The sequence below is a fragment of the Medicago sativa genome, chromosome 5 (assembly GCF_051527215.1).
Source record: "Medicago sativa cultivar Bolivia chromosome 5, Bolivia_mono, whole genome shotgun sequence".
Classification (NCBI taxonomy): Eukaryota; Viridiplantae; Streptophyta; class Magnoliopsida; order Fabales; family Fabaceae; genus Medicago; species Medicago sativa.
Genome location: NC_140753.1, coordinates 51,087,106 through 51,094,334, shown reverse-complemented (window position 1 = coordinate 51,094,334; position 7,229 = coordinate 51,087,106). Strand labels below are relative to the sequence as shown.

The 7,229-nt window shown below is 30.9% G+C and overlaps 1 long non-coding RNA gene across 1 annotated transcript; it reads right to left on the bottom strand.

Annotated features, from left to right (window-relative positions):
* Positions 1 to 754: 754 nt before the first annotated feature.
* Positions 755 to 4,014, bottom strand: LOC146922793 (uncharacterized). Its single transcript, XR_015010872.1, has 2 exons — positions 3,506 to 4,014; positions 755 to 1,051 (listed from the first exon to the last, which is right to left on the bottom strand). It is a non-coding gene; the product is annotated as an uncharacterized LOC146922793 (long non-coding RNA).
* Between the last annotated feature and the right edge of the window lie 3,215 nt (positions 4,015 to 7,229).

Genomic DNA, 7,229 nt, shown 5'->3' with positions numbered 1-7,229 from the left:
CGAATTGTGGTGTGTTTAATGCATTTTTTGTCGGTTTATACATTGTAAACGTTTATTTTGACTGTAGTTACAATCTAGGATAGTTTATGCCTATAAATAGTCTTATATGCTTCAACATATTCATTCATTCCTCATTTCTCATCCTTTCTTACTTTTTCCTTCTTTTTTTTAGTCATATATGAGTGTTTATGATATCATAGTCACTGTTGTCCACTCATACAATCACTGCTATACAGTTTACGAGGAGATTGTACGGCGGTCATTAATGACCTTTGATATCAATTATGACACGATTTCTTTATATTTTGCTTTGGTTCGGATTATAAAATCCGAAAATATGTAACAATCGGTTTCGGATTATAGAATCCAAATAGAGGGTATTTTCGAGAGAAAAAAATAAGGCGCACGAGAATAACATAGGATGGAAAAAATAATAGTTGATACTAAAAGGATCTATTCCAAAGAAAAAGTTTAAAGAACTGATCAAAAAATGAGTCACCTTAAACAATGGCATGCTTATTTTACCAAAAATATATAAATCATAGGAGATTATCTTCATACTTTTTGCACACTAAAATAGTAAAATCCACACTTATTAAGACTTGATTTTTGGCTTAATTACATTCAAATTATTCTATAGCAGTTTATTCTTTTTAAAATTTTCCATTAATGATATTTTTTTTTGAACAAACAAAAATGATATATGTAACACCCTATTTCTAATAGCGGTAAAACACGCGAATATACAAGCATATTCTAGAAATAGATGCTACGTCTTCGAATTCAAACATACATGCATAAAGATCATGTTACATAACATAGCAGCGGAACATACATATAATTCTTAAACCTCTTCAAATCTCAACATAATACAATGTATTCTCCAAATCTCAATTAACAAGTACCATCTCAACTCAAAACTACATAGTCAGATAAAACAACATGCATGAACTACCCTAGATCAGAGCCCTAATCTAGACACTTGCGGATAAAAGAGGAACTCCACTCCTCGGCATCATCAAGCAAACAAACTAAGCATCCTGCACTCCATCTACCCGTCCATACAGAAAGGTAGGTGGTAAACCACTGAGGGTTAGCATTACATCATCATAATCCATATGAAAACATAGCATTCAAGGAATCATACATATCACATATACAAACCATCCCTACTAGAATACTAGCATCACATCATTATTATTCCCCATCACTTACATTTCAAGCTATCGCATTATTAACATGGCATAGCAAGTATATCCAATTTCTAAACAAATCATCGACATAAGTTCATCAATTATCAGTTAAAGAAAGGATTACACACCTTATTCTCCACTTAGCATACTTAATTCAAAAGTACAATTCATCATTTCAAAGTTATAAGCAAGTAATCACCATCATCAAGGAAATCACCACATCATATGCATATACATAAACAACTCTCACTTCATCATTATTATCAAATTAATTATCATCAAATAGATTCACCAAGTGTATAAGCACAAACAAATAAAACATCCAATTAGAGCATACTTCAATCATTCACAAAAATTCCACCAAGGTACATATACACCAATCCACACAATCACAACATTCACCAATTTCACCAATCCACAAATTCACCAAGTCACATATTCAATTATGACACGACTCATCAATTAATCAAATGCATGCAATGTTCTAGACTCTTCTAGATGACTGTGGTACCAAACTCCTCCAAGGTCGTCACCTTATGATGCAACAAAAACATCATTATCAACGGCAATATGGATACAAGTATCCGGTCAATGGCAATATGGATATAACATCCGAAACGACATATGATGCAGGAACATATGACTCAATCCACAATGCATATGTTCACAACAATTCAACGGCTATAATCAACGGCTATGATCAACAGCTATATGTATATACACGCATTCATCACCAATCACATCAAAACTAGCATGTATAAACTCACCACCAACAATCAACATTTAACATGTTCAACAAACAACATAACATAAACATGTTCATCACCATTCAATTAGTATATATGCGTCGACAACAATTCACCACCACTTGACAAATATACAATCACCAACAACATCCACAATTCAATCAACATATAGTTGTCACACATACACATCATCAATCATCTCCACATAAATCAACATATAGTTGCCACATTTCCACATAATTCCTTACATTCCAAATAAAGGAACAAATACAACATATGATCACAAACATCATATTCATCACTCAACAACCATTTATACATCATCTCATAATCATATTAATCTATTCATAAAGGATTCATAAGCAATTGGCTCTCAAAAATCATTTTCTACCAAGTTCGTCTCCAAAAGTCACAACTTCAAAAAATACTAGAGGTTATGAACTAAAACCAATTCTACAAGCTCAATTGCCTATGCCATGTATTCTCACAAGTCACTTATATGTGCAGTAGAGATTACATAAGCATTTCATCGGCCAAATATGATGAATTCATGAAAAACTCAAAGTTCGTCTCACTTTATCACTTTTAACAAAAATTCTCATTTTCAAATCACAACAAGTTAGATCCATCACCTCATAGATTAGATAGTATTAAACACCTTAATTGAACTCATAAAACCAAAGTTTGAAGTTTGGAAACAATCCATAAGGTTTGGGTCGACTTAGAAATAGTTATGCGGAATTTTCGTAAAATTTTCCCTAAGACCTCCTTGGAGTATTTTCATCAAAACTCAAAGACCAAAAATCATTTTCATGTCAAACCAACGACATTAGAAAGCCAACTCAATTATCTACAACTTTCATGTTTACACCAAAGACCAGATCAAAACAGAAACGAGGGAAAAAGACGCAAGAACGCGAAACAGAAAAAGCTGTTTCTGGGCAATTTTGCTATTAACGTAGTTTGAGCTATTAGCGCTAGAACTCCAGACAGTTTCGCTATTAGCGCAGTTCTAGCGAATTTCTTCAGTAGTTACGGGTTTTCACACCATTTTCACCCAAAATCCCATTTTTCAAGTTCCCAACTCCCAAATCAAGTTCCAGAAAGTGTTTATGGGTCAAAATAGGTTCAATACACTTAAACAAACATGATTCAAGCATTAGAAACAACAAAATAGCTCATTCCACCAAAATCATGCCATTTTCTCAAAACACCAACACAACCACAAATCTCCTCACAAATCCATCAACGGCGATTCCAGTTACACCAATTCAATTCCAACCGTTCAACAATCATCAATATCAACTAATGAACATAAATTCATGCACAATTCAACACCACAACCTCATTTCTCATAAAACTTGCTCAAAAACACAAAGCACCAACAACTATGCATTTAAACATGTTAATTCACATACTAACATGCAATTATCATATAAACCATGTTCTCAAACATAACAACAACAATCATGCACGAATTTACAACAATTAGATTCAATTCATCAATTTCACAAAATGGGTAGAAATGAAAAGTTATGAATTATGGTTGAAATCTATCCCTCTTACCTCTAGCACCAAGATTCTCTAACCCAAGCTTCAATTTAGCTCCTAGATGATGAATCCCTCTTCTAGCTCTAGCCTTCCTCTTCAATCTCTTCCAACCCTTTCTTCTCTCTATCTCTATCTCTTCTCTCAAATGAAATGAAATGATAAATGTTTGTAACCCTATCTCTTCTCACTAACATTAGTTTATAAAGGCTCACTTAATGGGCTCATCTCACAAACCTTAATGGGCCTATCTCATTTCTAATTCAACCTCAAAAATGTTACTACTCACCTTCCGGTAAAATATAACACTAACGGTCACTTAACGGTAATTAAAATAATTACTACACCCTCTCTAGTAACTTGGTAAAATAATAACTTCCACTAAACATTAAAAAAAAAAAAACTTTCTGCAAAATTACAAAATTACCCCTACTCTCAAAATGACCAAAATGCCCCTAAGTCCAAAATGACTAAAATACCCTTCTAACACCGAATCCTACAATTCCCAACCAAAAATACACACAGAGGCAAATAATCACACATGAGCACGTATAATACACACAAATAAATAATAAAATAAAACTAGCGAAAATCAGGCTGTTACAATATATATTAACAACGGTGATTTACCCTGCATAAGGCGGGCAAGAATGATATTCTTGTTTGAGCCGATATTTTTTTTTATTTTTTTAGAAAATGTTTGAACCGGTATTACTTAATTATAAATATGGATACATCTTTTACTCCCTCCGTTTCAAAATGAGTGTCGCTTTAGCAAAAAAAATTTGTTTCAAAATGAATCACTTTCACTTTCCAATGCAATAATAACTTTTTCTTTTCAATTGTACCCTCCAATTAATACTCTGCATACTACTTTCAAAGTATTACTTTTAAAACTAACCAATAGTTAATAAGGATAATTTGGTAAAATAATCATTCTCTTTCTTTTAATCATTGCATTTCTTAATATGTGTGTAAACACCTAAAACGACACTCATTTTGAAACGGAGGGAGTAGTTGAGATTCAAATATTTATTTATCACTTATTCAAAAAAAATATATTTATTTATCACATCAAAGACCTTAAGTTTCATCGATTAAAGTTCATTTCTTTCTTTCTTTTTCATAGAATAGTGTAAAGTCCTCATTGAGCAACGCCCAAGACTCTTGAGAGTTGAGAGAGTAATGATGTTGTTTCACGCCCTTCCAAATTGGATCCCTTCAATTCCATTTAATATGGTAATTAACAAATGTGTTTATAAACCTGTGTGGTTGTGTGCCCATATATTCATTTTTATATTGTTCCAAATTGAACATAATAAAATAAGTAATTGTTTTGATCTTGACCAAAAAAAGTAAAAAAAGTAATTGTTTTGATATGATCATATTAAACTAAGTACTCTAGAGTTTACAACATGTGCACTAACTACTTGCAGGTGCACATTATTTGTTTTGGATATAAAAGTCTGTACTTAATAATAATAATAATAATAATAATAATAATAATAATAATAATAATAATAATAATAATACGACAACAATGTTTAATATTTTTGTTTTGGGGAAGACAACCTGTTTAGTAAAAAACATGTTTAATATTAAGATATGTTAACTATGTCCTAATGGGAATGCCTTTTTTGTTTATAAAATAGGGGGAGCAAAGAAAAGGTATAATAAGGCCATATACCCATGGAGGCACGGACGGTCCCACATAGAGAGCTATGTGGGCCAAGGCCCTCACATCAATTTTAAAATTTTCATTCATATACTTCATCCGTTTCAAAATGAATGTCGTTTTAGGTTGTTACACACATATTAAGAAATGCAATAATATTGTCTAAAGACATGACATTTTTACTAAAAGGGAAATGTTAACTTGTGCCCTCAAGGCACAAGTTAATGATTCAAAGTAGAAATATTCTATTGTAATTAATGCATTTGACTTTAACTTTTTTACTTTTTAATAATTGAATGCACAAAATTTAAGAAAATGTTTCTATTTTTGGGTTGCTTAACATGTGCCCTAAGTGCACAAGTTAACAGGACCCTTACTAAAATAGTCTTGTTAACTATTGGTGAATTTCCCATCATTATAAATTAAAGTAAAATGTGGTATTTTGGAAGTAGTGTGCATAATAATAATTAAGGGGTACTATTAGGAAAAAGTAATTAATAGTGCATTGAAAACTGAAAGTGACATTCATTTTGAAACAATTTTTTTTGGCTAAAATGACACTCATTTTGAAACGGATGGAGTATATGGTTTTTTTTGGTTTGGTTTGTAGTTGACTCTTAGTTATGGTCTCTTCTTCTTTTATGCCATATATTTATAAGTATAATAATGAAATAATGATTATTTTGGTCCTTGAATGTGTAATAAATAGTCATAATAGTCCATAATTGTATCAAAATTCTAAAATAGTTTTTGGTTAAGCACTTTGTTAGTCAAAATAGTCCTTGACGCTAAAATAATTCATTAATACTCAATCACAATAACTTTTTTCAAAATGTGACTCAAAAGAAAATAAGTAAGTATATTAAAGGACTAATATGACAATATTAATGAATTATTTTAATGTCACGGATTATTTTGACTAATGAAGTGCACATTCAGAGACATTTTGAAATTTCGATACATTGAGGGACCATTATGACTACTTGTTACAAATTCAGGGACCAAAATGACTATTACCCCTATAATAATATATGCACTATTAGAGCCATCCATTTCTCCCATTTATTTCAACCATAAATAATGTTTATGTTTTCATATTGAGTTTAAATCATATGTTTTGTCAATGTACGGTTATTTTATACATACAACTCAATCATATGTTGTTACGTTAATGTAGCAGCACATCAAATGATGTATGTGTAATAAAATAATTATACACTGATAGATTACACTAATTAAATTCTTTTCGATTTTATTCTTCGTTTATTTGGTTTGATTTTTTTAAAACATACTTTATACTTTTATTAATATTTTAAACCTAAATTGAATTTACTTATTAATTATTTTAAATACTGCCCTCACTACTCAAATTTTCTGGATCCATCGCTGCATGGAGGGATCATTTTATTTATTTATTTTTAGAAAAGAAAGTTTGATTAGCTTGTACTCCATGTGGGATTGCACTGGATTACCACAATGCACACAAGTCAACTTATTCTAATGAACCTTTTTCTTCTAAATTACTCCCTCCGGTCTCAAATATAAGAAAAGATTCTTTTTTTAGGTTTATTGAATAATTAATGTATTTGCTTTACAATGTAGACTAGATACATTAACTACTCAATGAACCTAAAAAAGAAATCTTTTCTTATATTTGAGACCGGAGGGAGTAAGTATTAGAAACACATCTTTGCAATATTTTCCTAGGAATCCTTGGCTGTCGGTGTGCATCCTAAATTCAAAAACTATGACAACATTCTTGTGGGAAAGCAAATTGGTGCCCACGATCAAAGGATTGTTAGTACTAACTTTCATTCCAACGCAAAAATATTTATATTCAATAGCCTTAAAATTAAATTAATTTTACTCTATTTAATGTTTTTATTTCATGATATCCTTCAATTAATTTATTTATAATAACCATTTTGTTATCAAGAAAAAAGATGGCATAGTGGCAATAGGGAAATGCAATTATTTTTCTTATTAGATGAAAAAAGGGTTTTTGTTAGCTAAAATTCGGCCCCAATTTCAAATATAAACAACTATTTGTTCAAGAGGTGTCAATTA